The sequence below is a fragment of the Heptranchias perlo genome, chromosome 24, assembly GCF_035084215.1.
Source record: "Heptranchias perlo isolate sHepPer1 chromosome 24, sHepPer1.hap1, whole genome shotgun sequence".
In the NCBI taxonomy this organism is placed as follows: domain Eukaryota; kingdom Metazoa; phylum Chordata; class Chondrichthyes; order Hexanchiformes; family Hexanchidae; genus Heptranchias; species Heptranchias perlo.
The window spans coordinates 16445783-16464087 of record NC_090348.1 but is presented as its reverse complement, the minus strand read 5'-3'; the positions used below and the strand labels follow the sequence as shown (position 1 = coordinate 16464087).

General features: G+C 39.3%; 1 long non-coding RNA gene across 1 annotated transcript; it reads right to left on the bottom strand.

Annotated features, from left to right (window-relative positions):
- Positions 1–10297: 10297 nt before the first annotated feature.
- Positions 10298–11505, bottom strand: LOC137341834 (uncharacterized). Its single transcript, XR_010967128.1, has 3 exons — positions 11460–11505; positions 10444–10500; positions 10298–10355 (listed from the first exon to the last, which is right to left on the bottom strand). It is a non-coding gene; the product is annotated as an uncharacterized lncRNA (long non-coding RNA).
- Between the last annotated feature and the right edge of the window lie 6800 nt (positions 11506–18305).

Genomic DNA, 18305 nt, shown 5'->3' with positions numbered 1-18305 from the left:
CATGACAGCAATATTTGCCAATCCTTCTGGTCACCATTACTTAGCAAATTTTGGGAAATTTTTATTATATATGCTCACTTTAATAACAAGATAATATTGCCAATATTGCTCGAAACCATGCAAGAGCAACACATCACAACGTAACTGGGAAAATCATCAATGTTATGGAAATGTATTAATCTCCTCCTCAAGCTATAATTGATAATGCCAGTGATTACGAATACCAGGCAACATTCATTTCCCTTAATGCTATTCATTGGAAAGTTCATTCACACTCAAAATAAATATGCATTAATTACCAGTGGTGGAAGGCAAAGCCGACACACTTGTGCTCGCAGTTACTCCTACAGGGAACAGAAAATGTTTCAAAAGATTACTTCAAACCTTCATCATTTGCCATCACTCAACTTGTTTCCCATCAGAAACCATTGACAGTGTAGGCGATGAATGAATCATATTCAATAAATACTAATAAAACCTTCACTGATATTGAACAACTCACGCAGTACTGATTTATAAACTTACAAATGCATGACAATCAACATCAAAAGTAATTCAATGGTAGTCCAACAACAAAAACTTTATTGGTGGGCTTTGGCACAGTCGATTTCATGTGACAATGAGAAACATTATTACTCACCAGTTGTGGTAGTTTCAGAAACTGAAGGTGTGCCTGTCACTGTAGTTGGTGTTGGCCCTGCGTAGCAGAGAAAATAATACGGAGCATTCATTCACTAATTGCTGTAAATGGACTCCAATTTGTTTTTCAGTGGATTACCACTACTTGGTCACAATGGATGGAGCAAGTTACAAATGTCACAAAAAATACAATGAGCAGATCAAAAATTTACAATCATCATTTGAACTACTCCTTTTAACAAATGTAACAATTGTCCTTCAGAGCATGTCTTGACCCAAGTTGCCTGATAAAGCAATCGACTTGTCAAGCCATTACAACATAACTCCAATGTTGTCAGCAAACAAGTCATTATCGTTTCTCAAAAAAATCCAAATATTGCTTTAAAGTAAAAAAAATCATGGAATATCGCATGATTTATTTTCCAAAGAACATAGGGCAAAACTGAAAAATCTCCTGAACACACCCCAGTTCTCATCATTACTTCAACTATTACATAATTGAGCACTTTCCTTCTTTCAGATTTCAAGGAAACATTTCATCAATTTTTCTGAACATAAATTTGCCATGGAGGCAACATCATTATCCAGAATCATGAATACAGCAGCCTTTGGTTAAGAATTCTCCACACAGATCTCCTAATCTCCTAATTCTTCAAAATGCAAAAGTAAATTTCAAAACAATTCCAAAATTTAAAAGTCAGAAATTGGTTTCTTCATGACAGCAATATTTGCCAATCCTTCTGGTCACCATTACTAAGCAAATTATGGGAAATTTTTATTACATGTGCTCACTTTAATAACAAGATAATATTGCCAATATTGCTCGAAACCATGCAAGCTATAATTGATAATGCCAGTGATTAAGAATACCAGGCAACATTCACTTCTCTTAATGCTGTTCATTGGAAAGTTCATTCACACTCAAAATAAATATGCATTAATTACCAGTGGTGGAAGGCAAAGCCGAAACACTTGTGCTCGCAGTTACTCCTACAGGGAACAGAAAATGTTTCAAAAGATTACTTCAAACCTTCATCATTTGCCATCACTCAACTTGTTTCCCATCAGAAACCATTGACAGTGTAGGCGATGAATGAATCATATTCAATAAATACTAATAAAACCTTCACTGATATTGAACAACTCATGCAGTACTGATTTATAAACTTACAAATGCATGACAATCAACATCAAAAGTAATTCAATGGTAGTCCAACAACAAAAACTTTATTGGTGGGCTTTGGCACAGTCGATTTCATGTGACAATGAGAAACATTATTACTCACCAGTAATGGTAGTTTCAGAAACTGAAGGTGTGCCTGTCACTGTAGTTGGTGTTGGCCCTGCATAGCAGAGAAAATAATACGTAGCATTCATTCACTAATTGCTGTAAATGGACTCCAATTTGTTTTTCAGTGGATTACCACGACTTGGTCACAATGGATGGAGCAAGTTACAAATGCCACAACAAATACAATGAGCAGATCAAAAATTTACAATCATCATTTGAACTACTCCTTTTAATAAATGTAACAATTGTCCTTCAGAGCATGTCTTGACCCAAGTTGCCTGTTAAAGCAATCTACTTGTCAAGCCATTACAACATAACTTCAAAATTTGAAAGTCAGAAATTGGTTTCTTCATGACAGCAATACTTGCCAATCCTTCTGGTCAACATTACTAAGCAAATTTTGGGAATTTTTATTACATATGCTCACTTTAATAACAAGATAATATTGCCAATATTGCTCGAAACCATGCAAGAGCAACACATCACAACGTAACTGGTAAAATCATTTAAGTTATGGAAATGTAGTAATATCTTCCTCAAGTTTAATGATGCCTCACCCCAGGTATCATTAAATGGGGTGAGGAGGAGGGGGAGGAAAGAGATCTTACACCCGGCGGGCGGGAGGAAGCGGCCTGCCTCTGCCACCAAGAAGGCCTGGCTCGAGGTGGCAGAGGAGGTCACCTGCACCACCAACATATCGCCCACCTGCATACAGTGCAGGAGGCGCTCCAATGACATCAGTAGGTCAGCCAAAGTGAGTACACTTACTCATTCCCCTACACTCCATCTGCCACAACACTGTCCCCACCCCACGAATGCATGACAATCAACATCAAAAGTAGTTCAATGGTAGTCCAACAACAAAAACTTTATTGGTGGGCTTTGGCACAGTTGATTTCATGTGACAATGAGAAACATTATTACTCACCAGTTGTGGTAGTTTCAGAAACTGAAGGTTTGCCTGTCACTGTAGTTGGTGTTGGCCCTACGAATCAGAGGAAATATTACAAAGCTTTAAGTCATGAATTGCTGTAAATAGATTGCATGTGACAGAGAGGAAAAACTATACTCACCAGTACTGGAAGTTCCAGAAACTGTAGGTGTGCCTGTCACTGTAGTTGGTGTTGGCCCTACGTCGTAGAGAAAATAATACGTAGCACTCATTCACTAATTGCTGTAAATGGACTCCAATTTGTTTTTCAGTGGATTACCACTACTTGGTCACAATGGATGGAGCAAGTTACAAATGCCACAACAAATACAATGAGCAGATCAAAAATTTACAATCATCATTTGAACTACTCCTTTTAACAAATGTAACAATTGTCCTTCAGAGCACGTCTTGACCCAAGTTGGCTGTAAAAGCAATCTACTTGTCGAGCAATTACAACATAACTCCTATGTTGTCAGCAAACAAGTCATTATCGTTTCTCAAAAAAAAATCTAGATGTTGCTTTAAAGTAAAAAAATGTCATCGAATATTGCATGATTTATTTTCCAAAGAACATAGGGCAAAACTGAAAAATCTCACTGAACACACCCCAGTTCTCATCATTACTTCAACTATTTCATAATTGAGCACTTTCTTTCTTTCTGATTTCAAGAAAGCATTTCATCAATTTTTCTGAACATAAATTTGGCATGGAGGCAATATCATTATCCAGAATCATGAATATAGTAGCCTTTGGTTAAGAATTCTCCTCAGAGATCTCCCAATCTCCTAATTCTTCAAATTGCAAAAGTAAATTTCAAAACAATTCCAAAATTTAAAAGTCAGAAATTGGTTTCTTCATGACAGCAATATTTGCCAATCCTTCTGGTCACCATTACTTAGCAAATTTTGGGAAATTTTTATTATATATGCTCACTTTAATAACAAGATAATATTGCCAATATTGCTCGAAACCATGCAAGAGCAACACATCACAACGTAACTGGGAAAATCATCAATGTTATGGAAATGTATTAATCTCCTCCTCAAGCTATAATTGATAATGCCAGTGATTACGAATACCAGGCAACATTCATTTCCCTTAATGCTATTCATTGGAAAGTTCATTCACACTCAAAATAAATATGCATTAATTACCAGTGGTGGAAGGCAAAGCCGACACACTTGTGCTCGCAGTTACTCCTACAGGGAACAGAAAATGTTTCAAAAGATTACTTCAAACCTTCATCATTTGCCATCACTCAACTTGTTTCCCATCAGAAACCATTGACAGTGTAGGCGATGAATGAATCATATTCAATAAATACTAATAAAACCTTCACTGATATTGAACAACTCACGCAGTACTGATTTATAAACTTACAAATGCATGACAATCAACATCAAAAGTAATTCAATGGTAGTCCAACAACAAAAACTTTATTGGTGGGCTTTGGCACAGTCGATTTCATGTGACAATGAGAAACATTATTACTCACCAGTTGTGGTAGTTTCAGAAACTGAAGGTGTGCCTGTCACTGTAGTTGGTGTTGGCCCTGCGTAGCAGAGAAAATAATACGGAGCATTCATTCACTAATTGCTGTAAATGGACTCCAATTTGTTTTTCAGTGGATTACCACTACTTGGTCACAATGGATGGAGCAAGTTACAAATGTCACAAAAAATACAATGAGCAGATCAAAAATTTACAATCATCATTTGAACTACTCCTTTTAACAAATGTAACAATTGTCCTTCAGAGCATGTCTTGACCCAAGTTGCCTGATAAAGCAATCGACTTGTCAAGCCATTACAACATAACTCCAATGTTGTCAGCAAACAAGTCATTATCGTTTCTCAAAAAAATCCAAATATTGCTTTAAAGTAAAAAAAATCATGGAATATCGCATGATTTATTTTCCAAAGAACATAGGGCAAAACTGAAAAATCTCCTGAACACACCCCAGTTCTCATCATTACTTCAACTATTACATAATTGAGCACTTTCCTTCTTTCAGATTTCAAGGAAACATTTCATCAATTTTTCTGAACATAAATTTGCCATGGAGGCAACATCATTATCCAGAATCATGAATACAGCAGCCTTTGGTTAAGAATTCTCCACACAGATCTCCTAATCTCCTAATTCTTCAAAATGCAAAAGTAAATTTCAAAACAATTCCAAAATTTAAAAGTCAGAAATTGGTTTCTTCATGACAGCAATATTTGCCAATCCTTCTGGTCACCATTACTAAGCAAATTATGGGAAATTTTTATTACATGTGCTCACTTTAATAACAAGATAATATTGCCAATATTGCTCGAAACCATGCAAGCTATAATTGATAATGCCAGTGATTAAGAATACCAGGCAACATTCACTTCTCTTAATGCTGTTCATTGGAAAGTTCATTCACACTCAAAATAAATATGCATTAATTACCAGTGGTGGAAGGCAAAGCCGAAACACTTGTGCTCGCAGTTACTCCTACAGGGAACAGAAAATGTTTCAAAAGATTACTTCAAACCTTCATCATTTGCCATCACTCAACTTGTTTCCCATCAGAAACCATTGACAGTGTAGGCGATGAATGAATCATATTCAATAAATACTAATAAAACCTTCACTGATATTGAACAACTCATGCAGTGCTGATTTATAAACTTACAAATGCATGACAATCAACATCAAAAGTAATTCAATGGTAGTCCAACAACAAAAACTTTATTGGTGGGCTTTGGCACAGTCGATTTCATGTGACAATGAGAAACATTATTACTCACCAGTAATGGTAGTTTCAGAAACTGAAGGTGTGCCTGTCACTGTAGTTGGTGTTGGCCCTGCATAGCAGAGAAAATAATACGTAGCATTCATTCACTAATTGCTGTAAATGGACTCCAATTTGTTTTTCAGTGGATTACCACGACTTGGTCACAATGGATGGAGCAAGTTACAAATGCCACAACAAATACAATGAGCAGATCAAAAATTTACAATCATCATTTGAACTACTCCTTTTAATAAATGTAACAATTGTCCTTCAGAGCATGTCTTGACCCAAGTTGCCTGTTAAAGCAATCTACTTGTCAAGCCATTACAACATAACTTCAAAATTTGAAAGTCAGAAATTGGTTTCTTCATGACAGCAATACTTGCCAATCCTTCTGGTCAACATTACTAAGCAAATTTTGGGAATTTTTATTACATATGCTCACTTTAATAACAAGATAATATTGCCAATATTGCTCGAAACCATGCAAGAGCAACACATCACAACGTAACTGGTAAAATCATTTAAGTTATGGAAATGTAGTAATATCTTCCTCAAGTTTAATGATGCCTCACCCCAGGTATCATTAAATGGGGTGAGGAGGAGGGGGAGGACAGAGATCTTACACCCGGCGGGCGGGAGGAAGCGGCCTGCCTCTGCCACCAAGAAGGCCTGGCTCGAGGTGGCAGAGGAGGTCACCTGCACCACCAACATATCGCCCACCTGCATACAGTGCAGGAGGCGCTCCAATGACATCAGTAGGTCAGCCAAAGTGAGTACACTTACTCATTCCCCTACACTCCATCTGCCACAACACTGTCCCCACCCCACGAATGCATGACAATCAACATCAAAAGTAGTTCAATGGTAGTCCAACAACAAAAACTTTATTGGTGGGCTTTGGCACAGTTGATTTCATGTGACAATGAGAAACATTATTACTCACCAGTTGTGGTAGTTTCAGAAACTGAAGGTTTGCCTGTCACTGTAGTTGGTGTTGGCCCTACGAATCAGAGGAAATATTACAAAGCTTTAAGTCATGAATTGCTGTAAATAGATTGCATGTGACAGAGAGGAAAAACTATACTCACCAGTACTGGAAGTTCCAGAAACTGTAGGTGTGCCTGTCACTGTAGTTGGTGTTGGCCCTACGTCGTAGAGAAAATAATACGTAGCACTCATTCACTAATTGCTGTAAATGGACTCCAATTTGTTTTTCAGTGGATTACCACTACTTGGTCACAATGGATGGAGCAAGTTACAAATGCCACAACAAATACAATGAGCAGATCAAAAATTTACAATCATCATTTGAACTACTCCTTTTAACAAATGTAACAATTGTCCTTCAGAGCACGTCTTGACCCAAGTTGGCTGTAAAAGCAATCTACTTGTCGAGCAATTACAACATAACTCCTATGTTGTCAGCAAACAAGTCATTATCGTTTCTCAAAAAAAAATCTAGATGTTGCTTTAAAGTAAAAAAATGTCATCGAATATTGCATGATTTATTTTCCAAAGAACATAGGGCAAAACTGAAAAATCTCACTGAACACACCCCAGTTCTCATCATTACTTCAACTATTTCATAATTGAGCACTTTCTTTCTTTCTGATTTCAAGAAAGCATTTCATCAATTTTTCTGAACATAAATTTGGCATGGAGGCAATATCATTATCCAGAATCATGAATATAGCAGCCTTTGGTTAAGAATTCTCCTCAGAGATCTCCCAATCTCCTAATTCTTCAAATTGCAAAAGTAAATTTCAAAACAATTCCAAAATTTAAAAGTCAGAAATTGGTTTCTTCATGACAGCAATATTTGCCAATCCTTCTGGTCACCATTACTTAGCAAATTTTGGGAAATTTTTATTATATATGCTCACTTTAATAACAAGATAATATTGCCAATATTGCTCGAAACCATGCAAGAGCAACACATCACAACGTAACTGGGAAAATCATCAATGTTATGGAAATGTATTAATCTCCTCCTCAAGCTATAATTGATAATGCCAGTGATTACGAATACCAGGCAACATTCATTTCCCTTAATGCTATTCATTGGAAAGTTCATTCACACTCAAAATAAATATGCATTAATTACCAGTGGTGGAAGGCAAAGCCGACACACTTGTGCTCGCAGTTACTCCTACAGGGAACAGAAAATGTTTCAAAAGATTACTTCAAACCTTCATCATTTGCCATCACTCAACTTGTTTCCCATCAGAAACCATTGACAGTGTAGGCGATGAATGAATCATATTCAATAAATACTAATAAAACCTTCACTGATATTGAACAACTCACGCAGTACTGATTTATAAACTTACAAATGCATGAAAATCAACATCAAAAGTAATTCAATGGTAGTCCAACAACAAAAACTTTATTGGTGGGCTTTGGCACAGTCGATTTCATGTGACAATGAGAAACATTATTACTCACCAGTTGTGGTAGTTTCAGAAACTGAAGGTGTGCCTGTCACTGTAGTTGGTGTTGGCCCTGCGTAGCAGAGAAAATAATACGGAGCATTCATTCACTAATTGCTGTAAATGGACTCCAATTTGTTTTTCAGTGGATTACCACTACTTGGTCACAATGGATGGAGCAAGTTACAAATGTCACAAAAAATACAATGAGCAGATCAAAAATTTACAATCATCATTTGAACTACTCCTTTTAACAAATGTAACAATTGTCCTTCAGAGCATGTCTTGACCCAAGTTGCCTGATAAAGCAATCGACTTGTCAAGCCATTACAACATAACTCCAATGTTGTCAGCAAACAAGTCATTATCGTTTCTCAAAAAAATCCAAATATTGCTTTAAAGTAAAAAAAATCATGGAATATCGCATGATTTATTTTCCAAAGAACATAGGGCAAAACTGAAAAATCTCCTGAACACACCCCAGTTCTCATCATTACTTCAACTATTACATAATTGAGCACTTTCCTTCTTTCAGATTTCAAGGAAACATTTCATCAATTTTTCTGAACATAAATTTGCCATGGAGGCAACATCATTATCCAGAATCATGAATACAGCAGCCTTTGGTTAAGAATTCTCCACACAGATCTCCTAATCTCCTAATTCTTCAAAATGCAAAAGTAAATTTCAAAACAATTCCAAAATTTAAAAGTCAGAAATTGGTTTCTTCATGACAGCAATATTTGCCAATCCTTCTGGTCACCATTACTAAGCAAATTATGGGAAATTTTTATTACATGTGCTCACTTTAATAACAAGATAATATTGCCAATATTGCTCGAAACCATGCAAGCTATAATTGATAATGCCAGTGATTAAGAATACCAGGCAACATTCACTTCTCTTAATGCTGTTCATTGGAAAGTTCATTCACACTCAAAATAAATATGCATTAATTACCAGTGGTGGAAGGCAAAGCCGAAACACTTGTGCTCGCAGTTACTCCTACAGGGAACAGAAAATGTTTCAAAAGATTACTTCAAACCTTCATCATTTGCCATCACTCAACTTGTTTCCCATCAGAAACCATTGACAGTGTAGGCGATGAATGAATCATATTCAATAAATACTAATAAAACCTTCACTGATATTGAACAACTCATGCAGTGCTGATTTATAAACTTACAAATGCATGACAATCAACATCAAAAGTAATTCAATGGTAGTCCAACAACAAAAACTTTATTGGTGGGCTTTGGCACAGTCGATTTCATGTGACAATGAGAAACATTATTACTCACCAGTAATGGTAGTTTCAGAAACTGAAGGTGTGCCTGTCACTGTAGTTGGTGTTGGCCCTGCATAGCAGAGAAAATAATACGTAGCATTCATTCACTAATTGCTGTAAATGGACTCCAATTTGTTTTTCAGTGGATTACCACGACTTGGTCACAATGGATGGAGCAAGTTACAAATGCCACAACAAATACAATGAGCAGATCAAAAATTTACAATCATCATTTGAACTACTCCTTTTAATAAATGTAACAATTGTCCTTCAGAGCATGTCTTGACCCAAGTTGCCTGTTAAAGCAATCTACTTGTCAAGCCATTACAACATAACTTCAAAATTTGAAAGTCAGAAATTGGTTTCTTCATGACAGCAATACTTGCCAATCCTTCTGGTCAACATTACTAAGCAAATTTTGGGAATTTTTATTACATATGCTCACTTTAATAACAAGATAATATTGCCAATATTGCTCGAAACCATGCAAGAGCAACACATCACAACGTAACTGGTAAAATCATTTAAGTTATGGAAATGTAGTAATATCTTCCTCAAGTTTAATGATGCCTCACCCCAGGTATCATTAAATGGGGTGAGGAGGAGGGGGAGGACAGAGATCTTACACCCGGCGGGCGGGAGGAAGCGGCCTGCCTCTGCCACCAAGAAGGCCTGGCTCGAGGTGGCAGAGGAGGTCACCTGCACCACCAACATATCGCCCACCTGCATACAGTGCAGGAGGCGCTCCAATGACATCAGTAGGTCAGCCAAAGTGAGTACACTTACTCATTCCCCTACACTCCATCTGCCACAACACTGTCCCCACCCCACGAATGCATGACAATCAACATCAAAAGTAGTTCAATGGTAGTCCAACAACAAAAACTTTATTGGTGGGCTTTGGCACAGTTGATTTCATGTGACAATGAGAAACATTATTACTCACCAGTTGTGGTAGTTTCAGAAACTGAAGGTTTGCCTGTCACTGTAGTTGGTGTTGGCCCTACGAATCAGAGGAAATATTACAAAGCTTTAAGTCATGAATTGCTGTAAATAGATTGCATGTGACAGAGAGGAAAAACTATACTCACCAGTACTGGAAGTTCCAGAAACTGCAGGTGTGCCTGTCACTGTAGTTGGTGTTGGCCCTACGTCGTAGAGAAAATAATACGTAGCACTCATTCACTAATTGCTGTAAATGGACTCCAATTTGTTTTTCAGTGGATTACCACTACTTGGTCACAATGGATGGAGCAAGTTACAAATGCCACAACAAATACAATGAGCAGATCAAAAATTTACAATCATCATTTGAACTACTCCTTTTAACAAATGTAACAATTGTCCTTCAGAGCACGTCTTGACCCAAGTTGGCTGTAAAAGCAATCTACTTGTCGAGCAATTACAACATAACTCCTATGTTGTCAGCAAACAAGTCATTATCGTTTCTCAAAAAAAAATCTAGATGTTGCTTTAAAGTAAAAAAATGTCATCGAATATTGCATGATTTATTTTCCAAAGAACATAGGGCAAAACTGAAAAATCTCACTGAACACACCCCAGTTCTCATCATTACTTCAACTATTTCATAATTGAGCACTTTCTTTCTTTCTGATTTCAAGAAAGCATTTCATCAATTTTTCTGAACATAAATTTGGCATGGAGGCAATATCATTATCCAGAATCATGAATATAGCAGCCTTTGGTTAAGAATTCTCCTCAGAGATCTCCCAATCTCCTAATTCTTCAAATTGCAAAAGTAAATTTCAAAACAATTCCAAAATTTAAAAGTCAGAAATTGGTTTCTTCATGACAGCAATATTTGCCAATCCTTCTGGTCACCATTACTTAGCAAATTTTGGGAAATTTTTATTATATATGCTCACTTTAATAACAAGATAATATTGCCAATATTGCTCGAAACCATGCAAGAGCAACACATCACAACGTAACTGGGAAAATCATCAATGTTATGGAAATGTATTAATCTCCTCCTCAAGCTATAATTGATAATGCCAGTGATTACGAATACCAGGCAACATTCATTTCCCTTAATGCTATTCATTGGAAAGTTCATTCACACTCAAAATAAATATGCATTAATTACCAGTGGTGGAAGGCAAAGCCGAAACACTTGTGCTCGCAGTTACTCCTACAGGGAACAGAAAATGTTTCAAAAGATTACTTCAAACCTTCATCATTTGCCATCACTCAACTTGTTTCCCATCAGAAACCATTGACAGTGTAGGCGATGAATGAATCATATTCAATAAATACTAATAAAACCTTCACTGATATTGAACAACTCATGCAGTACTGATTTATAAACTTACAAATGCATGACAATCAACATCAAAAGTAATTCAATGGTAGTCCAACAACAAAAACTTTATTGGTGGGCTTTGGCACAGTCGATTTCATGTGACAATGAGAAACATTATTACTCACCAGTTGTGGTAGTTTCAGAAACTGAAGGTGTGCCTGTCACTGTAGTTGGTGTTGGCCCTGCGTAGCAGAGAAAATAATACGGAGCATTCATTCACTAATTGCTGTAAATGGACTCCAATTTGTTTTTCAGTGGATTACCACTACTTGGTCACAATGGATGGAGCAAGTTACAAATGTCACAAAAAATACAATGAGCAGATCAAAAATTTACAATCATCATTTGAACTACTCCTTTTAACAAATGTAACAATTGTCCTTCAGAGCATGTCTTGACCCAAGTTGCCTGTTAAAGCAATCTACTTGTCAAGCCATTACAACATAACTTCAAAATTTGAAAGTCAGAAATTGGTTTCTTCATGACAGCAATACTTGCCAATCCTTCTGGTCAACATTACTAAGCAAATTTTGGGAATTTTTATTACATATGCTCACTTTAATAACAAGATAATATTGCCAATATTGCTCGAAACCATGCAAGAGCAACACATCACAACGTAACTGGTAAAATCATTTAAGTTATGGAAATGTAGTAATATCTTCCTCAAGTTTAATGATGCCTCACCCCAGGTATCATTAAATGGGGTGAGGAGGAGGGGGAGGACAGAGATCTTACACCCGGCGGGCGGGAGGAAGCGGCCTGCCTCTGCCACCAAGAAGGCCTGGCTCGAGGTGGCAGAGGAGGTCACCTGCACCACCAACATATCGCCCACCTGCATACAGTGCAGGAGGCGCTCCAATGACATCAGTAGGTCAGCCAAAGTGAGTACACTTACTCATTCCCCTACACTCCATCTGCCACAACACTGTCCCCACCCCACATCTCCTTCGGCACTGCCAACACTACTCTGTCACATCACCCCTCATACCCACTCAAACCCAATCCTCATCTTACCTGCACCTACTCACCTCGCGAGTACTCACCCCGCCACTACCACGCAACCCAACCCTCATACAATCTCATGGCTCTATCCCATACTCACCCTCTCGTGCATCTCTCTCACGGCCAGCCTCACTCAACCTGCCACCACCTGTGCTGCAGCCATAGGGCATGCATCACATATGTGCAGTAGGCAGCGTAAGGCAAACGTGCCGTGAGCATGAAGGGGATGCACAAGGGTGTTTGAGGGTTTGTCATGGGTGTTACCTATATTGAATATCAGAACAACTCACAGCACACATTATATTGGCACCACTACTGCCATGTCTTCGCGAATCCTGTCCGGTTTGTGCAATAATGCCCGCTCCTGGGGATCACTACGAGGACCCACCACTGATGCCACCTAGTGTGTCACTGCAGAGTGGGTGTAGGTGTATTTGCAGGGCTCTTCTGCGCAGACGACTGAGAGACATCGGGGATGTCCGCGGTTGCAGCCTGCAAGGCTGTGGAGCAGAAGTTCGGGAGGGCAGTGGTGACTTTGACAGCGACAGGTAGGAAGATGGTGCACGGGCCAGCCAGGAGCAGCTCGGCATGAAAGAGGCTGCAGATGTCCACGGCTACATGTCGACTGACTCTGAGCCTCCGTGTGCACTGCTGCTCAGAGAGGTCCAGGAGGCTGAGCCTCGGTCTGTGGAACGTGTGGCGAGGGTAGTGCCCTCTGCGACGCATCTCTCTCTGCAGTAGCCCTCCCTCCTGCTGTACAGGTGGATGTGTCACAGGACTCTGTTGTGGAGCTCCACGTATCAGAGGTGGACGGCGTGGATGGCGAGGCTGGTGATGCTGTTCGCCCTCCGAGGAGGTCATGACTGCAGCTACGGCGGCCCCCATCCGCAAGATGTACATCTGAGGGGGTCCGCAAGGTAGGTACATGTCTCCGGACCCCGGGGTAAGTATGCAGGTTGGTGACTTCGACCGTCAGGAGGAGGGTGGTGGAGGCCAAACTTTGTCCCAAGTGACAGAGCGGCCTCCTGCAATGGCTGAGGGTCTCCCCCCCAACCCCGCCAAATGGACCTTTGCAGCTGCCACAGGCTGACGGCTGCAACACGTCCATTTCAACTGGGACTGTTTCCCCCAGTGTGTGAAACATTCCCATGTTTATCCAAAATCACACACAGTCCCTTAATCAGGTCAGTTAATGATCTGAACAAGCAAAGTAAATACACTCAAGTGGCATCCCACTGGCTTTAATTGCCTGCGGGGTTCCCACCAGCGGGGGCTGCGCACGCACCCCCGCACGTCAGCGTGGAACCCGGAAGTGGGCGGGATCGAGGCGCGATCCGGTCCCGCACCTGGATTTCGGGATTTTCGGGCCCCCCCCCCCGCCGAGAATGCACCCGGTAGCGGGTGCTAAAATCGGGCCCATTATTACTCACCAGTAATGGTAGTTTCAGAAACTGAAGGTGTGCCTGTCACTGTAGTTGGTGTTGGCCCTACGTAGTAGAGAAAATAATACGTAGCATTCATTCACGAACTGCTGTAAATGGACTCCAATTTGTTTTTCAGTGGATTACCACTACTTGGTCACAATGGATGGAGCAAGTTACAAATGCCACAACAAATACAATGAGCAGATCAAAAATTTACAATCATCATTTGAACTACTCCTTTTAACAAATGTAACAATTGTCCTTCAGAGCACGTCTTGACCCAAGTTGGCTGTAAAAGCAATCTACTTGTCGAGCAATTACAACATAACTCCTATGTTGTCAGCAAACAAGTCATTATCGTTTCTCAAAAAAAAATCTAGATGTTGCTTTAAAGTAAAAAAATGTCATCGAATATTGCATGATTTATTTTCCAAAGAACATAGGGCAAAACTGAAAAATCTCACTGAACACACCCCAGTTCTCATCATTACTTCAACTATTTCATAATTGAGCACTTTCTTTCTTTCTGATTTCAAGAAAGCATTTCATCAATTTTTCTGAACATAAATTTGGCATGGAGGCAATATCATTATCCAGAATCATGAATATAGCAGCCTTTGGTTAAGAATTCTCCTCAGAGATCTCCCAATCTCCTAATTCTTCAAATTGCAAAAGTAAATTTCAAAACAATTCCAAAATTTAAAAGTCAGAAATTGGTTTCTTCATGACAGCAATATTTGCCAATCCTTCTGGTCACCATTACTTAGCAAATTTTGGGAAATTTTTATTATATATGCTCACTTTAATAACAAGATAATATTGCCAATATTGCTCGAAACCATGCAAGAGCAACACATCACAACGTAACTGGGAAAATCATCAATGTTATGGAAATGTATTAATCTCCTCCTCAAGCTATAATTGATAATGCCAGTGATTACGAATACCAGGCAACATTCATTTCCCTTAATGCTATTCATTGGAAAGTTCATTCACACTCAAAATAAATATGCATTAATTACCAGTGGTGGAAGGCAAAGCCGACACACTTGTGCTCGCAGTTACTCCTACAGGGAACAGAAAATGTTTCAAAAGATTACTTCAAACCTTCATCATTTGCCATCACTCAACTTGTTTCCCATCAGAAACCATTGACAGTGTAGGCGATGAATGAATCATATTCAATAAATACTAATAAAACCTTCACTGATATTGAACAACTCACGCAGTACTGATTTATAAACTTACAAATGCATGACAATCAACATCAAAAGTAATTCAATGGTAGTCCAACAACAAAAACTTTATTGGTGGGCTTTGGCACAGTCGATTTCATGTGACAATGAGAAACATTATTACTCACCAGTTGTGGTAGTTTCAGAAACTGAAGGTGTGCCTGTCACTGTAGTTGGTGTTGGCCCTGCGTAGCAGAGAAAATAATACGGAGCATTCATTCACTAATTGCTGTAAATGGACTCCAATTTGTTTTTCAGTGGATTACCACTACTTGGTCACAATGGATGGAGCAAGTTACAAATGTCACAAAAAATACAATGAGCAGATCAAAAATTTACAATCATCATTTGAACTACTTTTAACAAATGTAACAATTGTCCTTCAGAGCATGTCTTGACCCAAGTTGCCTGATAAAGCAATCGACTTGTCAAGCCATTACAACATAACTCCAATGTTGTCAGCAAACAAGTCATTATCGTTTCTCAAAAAAATCCAAATATTGCTTTAAAGTAAAAAAAATCATGGAATATCGCATGATTTATTTTCCAAAGAACATAGGGCAAAACTGAAAAATCTCACTGAACACACCCCAGTTCTCATCATTACTTCAACTATTACATAATTGAGCACTTTCCTTCTTTCAGATTTCAAGGAAACATTTCATCAATTTTTCTGAACATAAATTTGCCATGGAGGCAACATCATTATCCAGAATCATGAATACAGCAGCCTTTGGTTAAGAATTCTCCACACAGATCTCCTAATCTCCTAATTCTTCAAAATGCAAAAGTAAATTTCAAAACAATTCCAAAATTTAAAAGTCAGAAATTGGTTTCTTCATGACAGCAATATTTGCCAATCCTTCTGGTCACCATTACTAAGCAAATTATGGGAAATTTTTATTACATGTGCTCACTTTAATAACAAGATAATATTGCCAATATTGCTCGAAACCATGCAAGCTATAATTGATAATGCCAGTGATTAAGAATACCAGGCAACATTCACTTCTCTTAATGCTGTTCATTGGAAAGTTCATTCACACTCAAAATAAATATGCATTAATTACCAGTGGTGGAAGGCAAAGCCGAAACACTTGTGCTCGCAGTTACTCCTACAGGGAACAGAAAATGTTTCAAAAGATTACTTCAAACCTTCATCATTTGCCATCACTCAACTTGTTTCCCATCAGAAACCATTGACAGTGTAGGCGATGAATGAATCATATTCAATAAATACTAATAAAACCTTCACTGATATTGAACAACTCATGCAGTACTGATTTATAAACTTACAAATGCATGACAATCAACATCAAAAGTAATTCAATGGTAGTCCAACAACAAAAACTTTATTGGTGGGCTTTGGCACAGTCGATTTCATGTGACAATGAGAAACATTATTACTCACCAGTAATGGTAGTTTCAGAAACTGAAGGTGTGCCTGTCACTGTAGTTGGTGTTGGCCCTGCGTAGCAGAGAAAATAATACGTAGCATTCATTCACTAATTGCTGTAAATGGACTCCAATTTGTTTTTCAGTGGATTACCACGACTTGGTCACAATGGATGGAGCAAGTTACAAATGCCACAACAAATACAATGAGCAGATCAAAAATTTACAATCATCATTTGAACTACTCCTTTTAATAAATGTAACAATTGTCCTTCAGAGCATGTCTTGACCCAAGTTGCCTGTTAAAGCAATCTACTTGTCAAGCCATTACAACATAACTTCAAAATTTGAAAGTCAGAAATTGGTTTCTTCATGACAGCAATACTTGCCAATCCTTCTGGTCAACATTACTAAGCAAATTTTGGGAATTTTTATTACATATGCTCACTTTAATAACAAGATAATATTGCCAATATTGCTCGAAACCATGCAAGAGCAACACATCACAACGTAACTGGTAAAATCATTTAAGTTATGGAAATGTAGTAATATCTTCCTCAAGTTTAATGATGCCTCACCCCAGGTATCATTAAATGGGGTGAGGAGGAGGGGGAGGACAGAGATCTTACACCCGGCGGGCGGGAGGAAGCGGCCTGCCTCTGCCACCAAGAAGGCCTGGCTCGAGGTGGCAGAGGAGGTCACCTGCACCACCAACATATCGCCCACCTGCATACAGTGCAGGAGGCGCTCCAATGACATCAGTAGGTCAGCCAAAGTGAGTACACTTACTCATTCCCCTACACTCCATCTGCCACAACACTGTCCCCACCCCACATCTCCTTCGGCACTGCCAACACTACTCTGTCACATCACCCCTCATACCCACTCAAACCCAATCCTCATCTTACCTGCACCTACTCACCTCGCGAGTACTCACCCCGCCACTACCACGCAACCCAACCCTCATACAATCTCATGGCTCTATCCCATACTCACCCTCTCGTGCATCTCTCTCACGGCCAGCCTCACTCAACCTGCCACCACCTGTGCTGCAGCCATAGGGCATGCATCACATATGTGCAGTAGGCAGCGTAAGGCAAACGTGCCGTGAGCATGAAGGGGATGCACAAGGGTGTTTGAGGGTTTGTCATGGGTGTTACCTATATTGAATATCAGAACAACTCACAGCACACATTATATTGGCACCACTACTGCCATGTCTTCGCGAATCCTGTCCGGTTTGTGCAATAATGCCCGCTCCTGGGGATCACTACGAGGACCCACCACTGATGCCACCTAGTGTGTCACTGCAGAGTGGGTGTAGGTGTATTTGCAGGGCTCTTCTGCGCAGACGACTGAGAGACATCGGGGATGTCCGCGGTTGCAGCCTGCAAGGCTGTGGAGCAGAAGTTCGGGAGGGCAGTGGTGACTTTGACAGCGACAGGTAGGAAGATGGTGCACGGGCCAGCCAGGAGCAGCTCGGCATGAAAGAGGCTGCAGATGTCCACGGCTACATGTCGAGTGCCTCTGAGCCTCCGTGTGCACTGCTGCTCAGAGAGGTCCAGGAGGCT